The 14708-nt window shown below is 45.2% G+C and overlaps 1 protein-coding gene across 1 annotated transcript in view; it reads right to left on the reverse strand.

Moving 5' to 3' along the window:
• LOC127008911 (uncharacterized) overlaps nt 1–14708 on the reverse strand; it is a 57553-nt gene that overhangs the window by 25020 nt on the left and 17825 nt on the right. The gene's annotated exons all lie outside the window — the stretch shown is intronic.

Here is a 14708-nt window from a genome sequence, read left to right on the forward strand (position 1 = left end):
TACGAAAGTCATATTTACGTCCTGCCTCATTGTGATTCTGTGTAAAGGTTAATGAACTACGAACACTGATTTCTGTGTCACATGAATAAAACTATGTAAAGCACACGACAAACCTATGAGAAATGATCATCTGCTGGCATAATTCAGCCGTATTTTATTTGAAAGATATGAATGTGAGTGGGTTAGTCTCTCCGTCTTTTGAAACTGAAGGAATGGATTTGAGCTCCACATTTTGCACTATTTAACAGGACAAAAATAATATGCGCACAACCTGGTCTTTGTATGAATTGAATAGCGTTTTGTGTAGTCGAAATATTAGAGATACCACGACGGGAAGAAAAGGAGTAAAAAAAAGAAAAAAAAAAACCCATATACCCGAGGCTTTAAAACAGGACAAACCACACACAAAAAAATCACCGTAAATATGCAAAACAAACACTTTACATTAAAACAACAAGAAAACAAAGCACGCAAGAGACTTATTACACACTACTCGCCAAAGACAATAGTATCACCTTTCTTATACAATTCCTTAACAAACATAGATAAACAGAGGTAGCAAAGCAGGCACGGCTCCTCCTCTTCCTATTTCTCTTCCGCCTCCTCCTCCTCCTCCTCCTCCGTCACCTCGCCCACGCCCAAGGGATTAATCGGCGCCAACATATCGAAGAACACGCGCTGGAAAGTCACATTGTGTATTCTAAACAAATTCGCCATATTTATTTCCGATTTTCACGAATACTTTACGTCTGAGTGCGACATTATGAGAGCCACGGACGGTCCAGAGGAATAATGTGCCGGGGAGGAGGAGGAGGAGGAGGAGGAGGAGAGGGAGGAGAGGGACACGTTGACTCGGAGATAAAATGAAAAGAAAGAAAATAAGAGGTAGAGAGGCGGAAAAAAGGGAAAAAGGAAAAGCAGGACAAGGCGAGGGAGATAAAAATGTTAGAAACGGTGACATGGAAAATAAATGTGCCGTCTTTATCAAGGAAAATGGCGAAGAAATGTCACACAAACAGTCTCTCTCTCTCTCTCTCTCTCTCTCTCTCTCTCTCTCTCTCTCTCTCTCTCTCTCTCTCTCTCTCTCTCTCTCTCTCTCTCTCTCTAACACACAAACACACAGGCTCAAGGTAGGTTACGCGGTGCACAGGTAACTAATCAAGAGTTTAATTAGACAAAGTTAAGGTGAGGCAGGTGAACACAATATTTAGCTACCACCGCCACCGCCGCCGTCCCCTTCGCCGCTTCTGCCGCTAGTGTCATGCCTTCAGTGTCCTGCGCAGCCTCTTCTCAGCGCTTCTTGGAACTCGGTAATAGAGCGAACGGGACTCCTTTTTTGTGCCGAATTCCTCACTATCGACAGCTAGGTGGTGGTGTTGGCTTCTTTAAGCGGACAAACTCGATCTCTTAACCTTCACACCCGGGAACACTTAACAAGCGCCGCTCAAATGAAGAGAAACAAGCAAGTAATGAACGATTTTTCTCTTATCCGACTATAGTAAGCGTTATAAAAAGGAAAACCTAGAAAAAAAAACCTGATAGTGCTCTCCGTTATTCAATCACAACATTATCCAACCATTAAAGGCATCTCCCAGCAAAGATAACAGGAGCAGAAAAGGTCGAAGCAGTAAATACAACCACCGCTGTCAGCTACGTCGTCACTATTGCTCCCTTACCCACACTTACACAACCATAAAAACAACCAAATGAATGCAACTCAAATCACAGGCAACAAAGCTAAAGAAACATCAGAAGAAGCAGCAACAACCACCACCAAGTCACTCTGTCACAACTCGTCATCCTATCCACTAACCTAAGTACCCCGTCGCTAATAAAGACAACTCAGATCACAGGCAACAAAGCTAGAGAAACATCAGAAGAAGCAGCAACAACCACCACCAAGTCACTCTGTCATAACTCGTCATCCTATCCACTAACCTAAGTACCCCGTCGCTAATAAAGACAACACAAACCATAGGCAGCAGCAGAAGCAAAAGAGACATCAGCAGGAGCAGCAGCAACGTCAGGGCACAACCACCAAGTCACTCTATCACTCCCTCACCCGCCCGCCCTACCCTAGCCGCCTAAGTACCCCGCCGCCAATGAAGACCTCGTGAAGTGGATCTAAAGCCAGGAATCTGAAGGCTTCTCCATCAGTCATCTAATATTACGCCACCGCGCGGGCCTCGGGAGCGCCCCAGAGATTTCAAATTTAAATGAAATATCCTAGAGACTCATCAGTTAATATCCATTGAAGTGTATGTCATGGGGAGAGAAGAGGAGGAGGAGGAGGAAGGAGAAAGGGGGTGAGGGAGAGCGAGGGAGGAGCCATATTCGGAGGCGAGGGGAGACGCTCAGTGAAGTGGCCTAATTTCCATTATAAAATTTAAAGCAAGGGGAAATGATGAATGGAAAAGAAAGAGAGAGACAGAGAGAGAGGAGAGAGGAGAGAGAGAGAGAGAGAGAGAGAGAGAGAGAGAGAGAGAGAGAGAGAGAGAGAGAGAGAGAGAGAGAGAGAGAGGGAGAGAGAGAGAGAGAGAGAGAGAGAGAGAGAGAGAGAGAGAGAGAGAGAGAGAGAGAGAGAGAGAGAGAGAGAGAGAGAGAGAGAGAGAGAGAGAGAGAGAGAGAGAGAGAGAGAGAGAGAGAGAGAGAGAGAGAGAGAGAGAGCACACACACACACACACACACACACACACACACACACACACACACACACACAGGACCTAAGAATGGTATGAAAAGTGAGGGGAGAAAGGAGTAGAAAGACTTACTAAACGAAGGGGAGGGAGAGGGAGAGGAAGAGGGGAGGGAGGAGGCAGGAGGCAGGACAGAGGCAGGCAGCAGGAAGATGACGGAGGAAGAAAAGGAGGAGGACGGGAGAGCGGGAGAGGCGGAGAGAGAAGCAGAGAGACGGAGCGAAAGAAAGATCACATGAAAGGGAGGAGGAGGAAGAGGAGGAGGAGCAAAAGATGAAGGGAGAAGAGAAAGATGGAGCTAGAGCGAGAGAAGGGAGGATAAAGGGAAGCAAGAAGAAGAAGAAGAGGAAGAGGAGGAGGCTTCAGTGGGGGTAGGGGGGGTATAGGTAGCTCGTCGACTCCACTCTTCCAGCCAAAACTCATCTTGGTAAGAGAAGTCGTTGTTCTGTTCAAGGCAATGAGAGGCGCAACGCTACTTATCAGATTGAAATTTTGGAGGAGCGGGAGGAAGGAGGGAGAGACTGAGCGGGGGAGGAGGAGGAGGGTGAAGGAGGGGAGGAGGCTGAGAGAGAGGGGGGGATAAAAAGCAGAGGGAGAGAGAGAGAAGAGGGGAGAATAGGAGGATGTCTGCCAGATTTTCGTGGTGGTTCTGGTGATGATGGAGATGAGTTGTGTGTGTGTGTGTGTGTGTGTGTGTGTGTGTGTGTGTGTGTGTGTGTGTGTGTGTGTGTGTGTGTGTGTGTTTTGTGTGTGTGTTATATATTGAGTAGTACAACGTGGTAGAGCAGTGAGTGTGGTAAGTGCTTAGTGGTGATGGCGGTGGTGGTGGTGGTGGTATTGGTGGTACTGTGCCCGGGTTGAATAATGCGAACAATAACCGTAGACCTGGACGTAATGGCGTTTTTACTGTGAGTGTAACGGTGATACAAAGTAACATAGACGTGACAGCGGTGATAACTTACGATGAATGACGAATATGGTATAAAAAAAAGGTCCCCCAAAAGACCCTTAATTATAAAAGATACAACTAATAAAATAAATCAAAGTGAATAATTATAACAAAAGAAGAATACAAACATAAATAAAACACATCTATTTCATACTCATAATTAAAACAAAGTAAAATCACACCATGTAATAAAGAGAAAAACAATACCTATAAATCAACGGACACTAGACAACAAACACACCAAATAAATACAGCCAAACATACTTTTTTGGTTAATGAATTAGAGCTAAACCACGTGATCTGTGTGTGTGTATGTATGTGTAAGTTTTCTGTGTGTATGTGTGCCCGCGTGTGTGTTTGTGCCTATGTATGCGCGTCTCGATCTGTGTGTACGTGGATGTCATGTGTGTGTAGGCGGATGTGAGGGTGTGTAAGACGGTGACCACGTGGGTATTAATCTCAGGTGTGCGTGTAGCGATGGGCCCGAGGACAGGTACACGGCGCTATTTACATCCCCGTGGCACGATTGCTCCGCCCCATCACCCCATCACCCCCATACCCCATCACCGGTCGCTTGTCTTCCCCTTCCTCCCCTTCCTCATCTGACTTGTACTCTTCCCCCTCTTATGACACGATTACTACTGCCTATCAACTCTTCAACTCTTTTATCCCACGGTTTCTTCTACCTCCCACAGACTCCTCAACTTCTTCTCTGCCTCCTCCTCCTCTTCTTCCATTTCGTTTTACCATCATCTTCGTCATTCTCGTTATTTCCTCCTCCTCGTCGTTTTCTCATTCCCTTTCCTTGCGTTCTCCTCCTTCTTCTCATCTCTCTCTTATTTTCTACATTTCTTTCTATCCTTAATTATGTAAAAATCACCCATTTTCCATTTTCCTAACTCACACCTCTCATTTCTTACCGGTTTCCCTTTCTTCCTTTACTCTCTTTAGCTCCCCAGTCATCTCACCAACTCTAGACACCTCCCTAACTCTCCCCCTATTACCTCCATATACCGTGTCTTTCCTCCCCTCTCCCTTCTCCCTCTTGTTACGCCGATACGCTTTACCTTCTCACATTCACACACACGTACACACACACACACGCCTTTCCTCGTCTTCCTCTTCTCCTTCCTCCTCCTCCTCCATCTCATTCCTAATCAAAATTTCCACCCAATCACGACACCCCTTTACCTCTCCTCCCCTCTACAAGACATGCTCCCTCCTTCTCCTCCCCTCCCCTTTCCTCTCCCATCTTCCACTCAACATCTGTACCACCCAAACCTTACATCGCCCCCTCCCCCCCCCCTTACACCGCTATATCACTTCACCTTCCACCATTACAAATCCCTTACTCCCCAACCCTTCCCATTACCTTCCACACCACAAGCTTTCTCTTAACACACACGTTCTTCCTATGTATACCTCCCTTTCCGTCCCCTTTCCACTATCTCGACCCATCACTCCCCCTTACTTCCCTTCCCCTATCTTCCTCTCCCTTCCACTATCAGCAGCCTTCCTCCCCTACCCTGCCCCATTCGTTTCCCTTCCCTATCTTAACTCAGCGCATCACGATATACTATGGCTCAAATACCCCATCTCTCCCATTACCCTCTTTTTTTCTATCCCCTCCCCTCCCCTGACACACATACAACCCCCCATTCGTTTCCCCCTTTCCCTTTACCCATCACACTACAACCCCCCCAACACACAAAACTCCGTCACTCCCTCATACCCTACTTCTGTTCCCACTTCCTTCCTTTTCCCCCCTTCAAATACCCCTTTTTTCCCCTCCTCCCCCTTTCCCAAACACAACCTCGCCTGACACACAAACCCCATCACTCCCTCAATCCCTCCTCCTTCCCCTCTTTCCTTCCCCATTTCCCCAGACCACTGTTCACACTACCACCAGTCCCCCCCTTCCCCCCGGGGCCCCAGGAGCATCGACATAAATTACTCTAAACCCTTGTTAGTGCGATGAAAGAGAATTACTTGTAGGAATCACCGGTGAAAACATAAAACTTGTAAATGGGGCCTCCGGTGATGCTAAATAACCACCTCCGCCGCCCCACGAAAATCCCTCATTCACATTTTCGAGTTTAAGTACGAAGCCCAGGATAATTTATGGGATGGGGGGTGAGGGAGGGAGGGAGGAGGGAGGGAGGAAGAGAGGGTTGAGGGATGGATGGAGGAAGGGTGTGAGGGAGGGAGAGAGAGAGTAGGGTCTAGGAGTAAAGAAAGAAAAAAAGAAAGGAAGGAAGGAAGGAAGGAGGAGAAGGTATAGGAAGGGTCCAGAAAGAAAAGAAAAGAGAGCGAAAGAGACAGATAGATATAAATAGAGTAAAAAAAAGAGGATGAAGGATAAAATAATTGTTTTCTTATGAATAAAAAAGCTAAAGGAAGACAGACAGAACACTCAAGGGAACCGTAACCGAGACAAACTGACTTGCAGATATATATAAAAAAAAATAGATAACATAAAAAAAAGGTAAGAAAAAGAACCTGATCGGCACAAAATATTTATAAGCATGACAAAATAAAAAACAACAACAAATGATTGCACACAATAAAGTTTAGAGTAACAGAAAAATAAAGAAAATTGATTTATAAGGACGGCAGAGACTATATTTATGAAGTTCCAAGCAGGTAATTAACTTCAACAAACATTAACGTCGCCCCAACAGCGAGTCAACATTCAGGAGGACAACACGTACACGGCCCGGCCCGACACTCCCATTAGGCGCAGATTTATAAGCTTGAGCGGAATGCAAGTCATGCGTGGAGGCGAAGTGGCGCTCGTGTGGTGCTCGGAAAGGTGAGGAAGGTCAGGAAGGTGTGTTAGTGTAATACATGAGGAAGCGAAGGCGAAGCAGTTTATCGCAGCATTCAATAAGTGGCTCTGTTTTAGTAATGGTAAGGATTATAAGAGGATATGTTAATGTAATATTCGTTAAAGTAAAGGCGAATGGTTTATTGTAAAACTCGATTAGCAGTAAAGTTGTACTCGAAAAGGGCAAGGTTAAAAACATGTTATTGTAAAACTCGATTATATAGAGGCGTTTATGGATGTTTTTGTATTATTTCATAGGTTACCTGATAATACGAACGTGTAAGGATATTAATGAAACAAAGGGAGAGGAAGGTTATTGTGTTACCTGATAAAAATAATGAAGAAGCAGAGATGTTGTTTTAATGCTGCATGTAATGGATACCAAGAACGCTGCTTTATCGTAATGAAAATGTGGTTACGTTACTGGAATAGTCAATAAAATAAAGGTGTGGTGATTTGGTTATAGTACATACTTGGCAAATCTATATGTGGTAATGGTGACGTGGTACTCGGATGATATAAAGACGCAGTAGTGATGTTCTAGCACTTCTCACATCACTCATTTTACAAGTTTCAACATACTTCGAAACGTACCCCAAGTGACGACGATGAAAGGCAAATGAGAAACTTGAAAAAAATGTTGAATCAAAGGAAGAAGCAAAAAAAGTGATGAAGACATGAGCGTAAAAGGCGAGTGTGAAACAAAATTGACATCGTATACATCAGAAGGAAACGCCAGATCACAATGCAGGCGATTGTTGGCGAGGAAGAAAAATCAAAACACACACAAAAGATGGGCTAAACTCTTCCAATTCTTCTTCCCCTACCGAGTCAATCATCGTCATTGTCATCGCTACCATTTAAGGAATCCGAACTTTCTGAAGCCGGAGTCCTATTTTAATTTTTCTTCCGATTACAATGACCTTTCCTGATGTCTTATTTTTAGGGGACTGATGGCGAAGGGGGTGATGTGATGAGAACGGGGAGGGACAGAAGGGTTGAGGGTCCGATAAGGATGGGTGGTGATGGGAAATGAAGGGGATGGGATGGGGAACTGGGAGCGGACACAGACGGGTTGAGGAACTGATAAGGGGATGGGTTGTGTTAGGGAGAAGACGTGTTTTAATGTGAAATAGTGTGCAATGGAGACAATAAGAGGAAGAGGAGAAGACATGGTGTTCAGTGATGTCCGATTTCTCATTAATGGTGAAAGGGTATAAGGTGATGAGAAACAGGATGGAGCAAGTGAGGAATGGATGGTGACTGGAGGACGTAATGTTGTTATGTTGAAAAGATCCTTAATACAAGCACTGTAATGGATGGGGGAGAGGGACGCGGCGTTCGGAGTAAAAGTATGTGCAAGGAGCCTTAATGAGTGGGTGTGATGTTCAGTTATTTGGAGTAAGAGGGACAGGAGGAGGAAACTGATGTGGTGTCGATGATAGTCAGGAAGTGATGTGAAGAAGGGCGTGGTGATGATAAGGTGAGGCTGAAGAGAAGGAGAGACAAGGAGAAAGATGATAGTGGAGAGAGAGAGAGAGAGAGAGAGAGAGAGAGAGAGAGAGAGAGAGAGAGAGAGAGAGAGAGAGAGAGAGAGAGAGAGAGAGAGAGAGAGAGAGAGAGAGAGAGAGAGAGAGAGAGAGAGAGAGAGAGAGAGAGAGAGAGAGAGAGAGAGGAGAGAGAGAGAGAGCGAGAGAGAGAGAGAGAGAGAGAGAGAGAGAGAGAGAGAGAGAGAGAGAGAGAGAAAGGGGGGAAGGAAGTTTGCATAAAAGTTTGAGGCGCATTAGTCTAATTAAACCCTTAAATCAAAACTGGCCGGGCGTTTAGCCTTGAAGGAGGAGAGAGAAAATGTGTTAGGAGAATGAATGAATTTTAGAAATGAAATATATTTATCTTTTTTTTTACGCTTCCCTTTATCCCCCCTTTTTTCATATTTTTTAGAGGTTCACTATTGTTTCTCTGAGGTATTCTTTCAAAGGGGAACTTGTATGTATGTAGTGTTGTATATATCTTTGTCTTTATTTTTTTTTTGGGGGGGGGGTAGAGGGGTCACGGGGCTCAGGTGGGAATGAGATATGCGTCAGAAAGTGGGTTGAGAATTAGTAATTGTAGTGGTGGTTATGGTGGTGTTGATGGTTATGGTGGTGTTGATGGTTATGGTGGTGTTGGTGGTTATGGGACACGTGGTTGGGGTGGTGATGGTAGTGGTGAGAGTGACTGTTGTGGTAAACTGATCTACAAATAGGATGAAATACAATGAACGGGCTACATGTAATCACTTCAAGTATTGCTAGACATGTTGAAAAATAAAGATGGCAAATGGTGAATAAACAGTTAGTGAATAAAGAGTGTGCAGACCGACTGACCTATTGTAGTGTCCTTAAATCACTGAGTAGACTTACGTACTCTCTCTCTCTCTCTCTCTCTCTCTCTCTCTCTCTCTCTCTCTCTCTCTCTCTCTCTCTCTCTCTCTCTCTCTCTCTCTCTCTCTCTCTCTCTCTCTCTCTCTCTCTCTCGGCGTCACCCACTCCGTCAGGGCGCCGGGCCGAGGAATTACTCAAGTAAAAACATTCAGAACAGAAGGTACAACTTTATCCATCCTGCTAAACTTTCTCGACCTCTTTATCGCCCTTTCTCTCTCTCTCTCTCTCTCTCTCTCTCTCTCTCTCTCTCTCGTTCTGACAGGCCTCCATTTTGATAATTACTTTTATATCTTGAGATTTGTGTCCTCCGGGGAAATACATATAATTTCGGCCGTTTTTCATCACAACTCGTCAGTGTCTCGTGTGTGTGTGTCTGTCTGTGTGTTTGTTTTTATGTTTGTTGGTGTGTGTGCGTGTGTGTGTGTGTGTGAGCGCGCGAGATTTATCGGTATGGTTAAGTATGCTTTTAAAATAATCATGATAAGGAAGGATCGAGAGGTTTATACTGTATGGCAACTACTACTACTACTACTACTACTACAACTACTACTACTACTACTACCATTACTAACCCGGTCACAGAGGCACAAAAAGGCACATACACACACATAAGCACTCCCTCCCTCTCTGCCATCCATCCCTATCAGTCTATCTTTCCCCCCCTACCTGGTTCCTCGCCGCCCTACACACCTAGCTCTTCGGGCCCCTCCCCACCTGGTCCTCCCCTCAGCATTGCGCTAATAGAATAAATTGGGTCCCGCCGCTAAAAAAGAGCACGCCGCTGAGAAGGAATTACTAACCGCCGCTGCTGCTGCTGAGGTGAGCCAACGTTTAATTAACCACCTCTGAATACCTTTACCGGGGCAGGCAGGTGTGTTGAGGTGCGATGTTTGTATACTACCATTTCTACCTGTGTCTCGTGTTGATAGGGGAGTTATGTTTTATTTTTGCGTTGGCTTTTATAAACTTTTGGGAGAAAGGAATTATTTTAACTGATTTGCTTCTTTTTTTTATATTCGTTGATAGAATGCCTGAATATTTTACGATTTAAGGGACATTTATATTCAGAGCAAGTATTTATATGCATGAGAAATATACAAATGGTGAAACAGAGACAGACAGACAGAAAAACAGATAAACAGACAGACAGATTTAAACACAAAATACCCAGATTCAAGAGAGAGAGAGAGATCAAGACACCGAGACAGACAAATAGACAGACAGACGGAGTGAGGCAGAGATAAAGACAGAGACAGAGAAAGAGAAAGAGAGAAACCCCCTTCTTAAGAGTCGCGCGGCAGCCATTTGCAGTAATAAAGATGCCGGTCGGGGAAGTTATTGTAATTTGAGCCACACATTTACACCTCTTCCCCATTGTGAGAACATATGATTTAATCGCAGTCGCTGAATGGAGCTCGCTGGCCCATGAGTTTCTGCACTTTTTTTTCTTTTATGCATTAAATTTCACCTCCCCTCCGCCTCACTCTACCCCCTCCTCCCCCTCCTCCTGCCTTCCTTTACGCTGGTGTTACTGAGGCAGAGAAAGATAGAGAGATAAAGAGATAGGGAGTGAGAGAACGAATGGAAACTAGGAAGGATGGTATGGAAGGATAGAAGGAATGACCGAAGACGGATAGACAGGAAGGGAAGAAATAAGAAGGGAAAGAAAGATGGAATGAGGAAGGGAATGAAGGAGAAAGAGGTCATTAAAAAGATTTCGAACACATATTCGTCAATTGTTAGTGTATTCTATTCTGCCCGAGCAAAGGTTATAATCGCATTCCTTCACCTGGTTCTCTTTCCCTGGGTTCTACAAATCCTTGCTTACCGTCTTCTGTTACTTTTGCCCACATGTTATCAATTCTACGCACAAACACCAGCATTACAGAGCCACTCATTCGACGACCTCTAAGAGCATTACGAGAACGACCTTTGACGACACACCTTTGGCACCTCACTCACTACATTCACTCACTAGGCGGCCCGTACAAGGAAGCGTGGCACAGGTGGGCTTTCATTACACCTGGCCGCCGCGCTATGGGTGAAAGTGGCGCCCAACCCTCGCGTCTCTGTGTTGTTTAATCAAATGGCACGGAAGCAACACATTACAGGATTACGCGGAGGATCAGGTTCAGTCTTCCATTTAAATATATTGCAAAACGGCAGTAAGTCACCTGGCGGGATATATACGAGGCGCTGCGTCATTGTCTTACCTGTGTGTGTGTGTGTGTGTGTGTGTGTGTGTGTGTGTGTGTGTGTGTGTGTGTGTGTCTGTGTGTGTGTGTGTGTGTGTGTGTGTGTGTAAAGGGTTAATTCAGTGGAAATTTGAGACGGGAATCGCTGCTGTTTGTTGGTATTAAATCACGTGCATTCTTTGAAATAATAAACTGAGATATTAAGAACCTGAACGGAGAAGCAACTGCATATACTGATGAAAAATAATAATAATAGTGATGAAATAATACAAAAATAACAAGAAAATATTGGCTTTCATGGAATATAATCAGACAAATGCAAAAAGAATATAACAAGAAGCAATAAACACAGAGACAGACAAAGACACAGACAGATACAGACATTCATACAGACGGACAGACAAACAAGAAGACAAACACACACACATACATACAAACAAACACACACAAATGAATAAACAACAACACACACACCAACAAACAGACAAACACAAAGACTGGAAGAGGCACAGAGAAAGCCAGAGTCAAGCTACCAACCAGAAAGCCAAAGAGAGAGAGAGAGAGAGAGAGAGAGAGAGAGAGAGAGAGAGAGAGAGAGAGAGAGAGAGAGAGAGAGAGAGAGAGAGAGAGAGAGAGAGAGAGAGAGAGAGAAGGAAGGGAGGGGAAGAGGGGGAAGAGGAGGTGAAGGAGGGAGAGGTGTAGGGGGAGCAGGGGAAGGAGTAGGGGGCGGCGACTCCTACCTACCAACCTTCCCCTCTCCACCCTTCCCTTTCCTGCCCTTCCCTGCCCTCCCTCACGCGCCTACAAGAGACCCAACATATTCCAGGAGATTCCGGCGGTTCTTTTTTACGAGGCGACCAAAACAAAGAGAGAAAGGGAAGCAGGGATGGGAGAGGAGAGAGAAAGAGGAACGAGTTATTGCCCGCTTTGGAAGGCGAGAAGGAAATCATTGTGAATTATGAATATTTTACGTTTTTTTCTTCCTTTTCCTTCTTCTTCTCCTCTTCCCCGGGTGTGAATACTATGGAAGAAGAATAAGAAGAGAGAAGGTTGAGTGATGGAGATGATGAGACGAAGGAAATTCAACGTTCATCCTATCTATGTCTCCCTCACTCTACGTTTTTTTCTTCTTCTTTTCCCTCTTTTCCCTGCGTGTGAATACTATTGAAGAAGAAGAGAGAGGGTTGAGTGAAGGGGGGATGAAGAGACGAAGATTCAACACATTCTCCCTATCTCTATCTCCCCTCTTTCTCCTCCCCCCTTTTTTCTGGCTTCACTTCACCCCTTTTTCGTTTGGCTATTCTTCTGGAGGCCTCGGGTTATTGGGAGAGGGAGGAGGGGAGAGGGGAAGGAAGGGGGTGGGGAGTGCGGGAAAGCTTCAGTGGCGGGGGCGAGGCGAGGCAGCGCGGGTTTAATTAAAAGTTGCATGTTTTTCTACCTCAAGGCCCGAGTGAGGCTTGAGCGATGGCGGAGTGTGGCGCGAAGGCCTTCCTGGATGACTGGCTGGTTGGTGGGCGTGGGTTCGATGTATGTGTGTGACTATTTCTGGTTGTTTTATCTGAATTTTTTTGTCCCTATCTCTTTTCTCTTAAATCACGTACTCAAGTAAAGAAGAATGTAGGTAAGTAGACAGAGGGTAAATAAATATAAGGTAAGTAAATGCAAAATAAATAAGTTGTGTTACTATTATTTGTGTGAGTTAGTGTGTGTTTTGGGTGATGGATAATTTAATCTAAGCTTTCAGTCATTATATTCACGCTTACTAACGGGATTGTCTACCTCTCTATCAATCTATCTACACTTTTATATCCTTTCCTCAGTATATGTGTTTGTCTATTTACTTATCTATGCAGTCTACAATAATCTAAGTATTTGCCAATCGTTTTTAAATTTGGACGATAAATTAAAAGCCTCCCATAATTTAATCCACACCCTCAAGAAAACATCAATAACCCAACAACACACATTCACAGAAACACACCCACACACACACAAACACACTATTTTCGTCCTGTCTCGGCGCGGCTCACACACGGTACAGACATTAGGTATTGACTCGGGTGATGAATGACGCACACACACACACACACACACACACACACACACACACACACACACACACACACACACACACACACACTGGCTTACCCACCACGAAAGTATATACTCCTCGAAGGGAATATAAGGGAGAGTATAAGAGTAAGGGAGAGTAGGAGGAGGAGGAGAAGGGAGAGAGAACCACCAAGGGAGAGGAGAGATAGAGAGAGAGAGCCACGTAGAGAGACGCCCCCATATGTATAAACTCCTCACCATCTCGGGATATGAAGCATTCGGTATCGCATCTCCGCTAACACTGAGGAGCCGAGGAGCAGCAGTCAAGCAGCCTTTTTCCCATTACTCTTCGCCTCGCCCGCCGCCCCCTCTCCGCCGTGCGCCCTGGAGGCATAAGAGCCACACGGACGCGCCCCCTTCGTCGACGCGTTCCGGGATACCGAGCGAATATGAGGGAAATTAAACGGTGAGTGAGAGGCAAAGAAGAAGAGGAGGAGGTGACTAGACTGAGGAGGAGGAAGAGATCGGTATTGCTAAGAGGTGAGTCATATTTATTTTTGTTGTTGTTTATCTGTTTTAAGGAGTGTTTCATTATTTTCCCTTTTTCTTTCTCTCACTTTCATTTATTCAATTTCACCCTCACTATCTATGCTTTAAATCCTACTTTTTCATTATCTTTTATTTCCTATTTGACTCTTCCTCATTTTCATTCTTACTATTTTTTCTCTTTTCTTTCTTTTTATCTCTTATTTACTTCCTTTCACCCTCACTATCTATGCTTTTAATTCAACTCTTTCATTATCTTTTTTCCTGCTTTTTTTTACTCTTCCCCATTCTCTTCCCTACCATTTTTTTCTCTCTTTCTTTTCTTTCCTTCCTTATCTTCTGTTTAAAATGTTCGTCTCTCTCTCTCTCTCTCTCTCTCTCTCTCTCTCTCTCTCTCTCTCTCTCTCTCTCTCTCTCTCTCTCTCTCTCTCACAGTCTCTCGTTCCACCCTAAACACTCCCCATTAAGTCCTCCACCCTCGGCCTCCACATCCGCCTCCGCGAGCTCGTAAGTACTGGCGCTGGATCCCGCGTTAGCCTTCTCGCCTTCCCTGGATCCTTAAGTAGGGCAAAGTCACCTAAAAATACGGGTGAAAAAGTGTGTGTTATTGTACTTCAGGAGTGACGAGAGCCGGTGCGGGGAGGGAGGGAGGAAGGGAAAGGACTGGATCGACTGCGGAAGGGAAGGGAAGGAGTAGGGGTAAGAGGGGTAGGTAGGGAGAAGGGAAATAAAGGAAGGAGGATAGTCAGGCAGCCGAACCGTTGAGGGAAGGGAAGGGAAGGCTGAGGGGAAGGGAGGGAGCGGCAAGGAAACGAGGGGATAACGGAGGGGGGCCAGCGAGGGGAATACGCGTAGAATGAAGGGAGAGGAAACCCGGTGAGGGGAAGGGAAGGGAATTCTACCAGTGAGGGTTGGTGAGAGGAGGCAAAAGGGATATGTATGTGAGGGGAGGAAAATGAGGAGGAGGTGGGGAGGGAGCGAAGAGGGGAATGGGCAAAACATTGGATAAAAGGCGAGGGA

The sequence above is a fragment of the Eriocheir sinensis genome, chromosome 39, assembly GCF_024679095.1.
Source record: "Eriocheir sinensis breed Jianghai 21 chromosome 39, ASM2467909v1, whole genome shotgun sequence".
Classification (NCBI taxonomy): Eukaryota; Metazoa; Arthropoda; class Malacostraca; order Decapoda; family Varunidae; genus Eriocheir; species Eriocheir sinensis.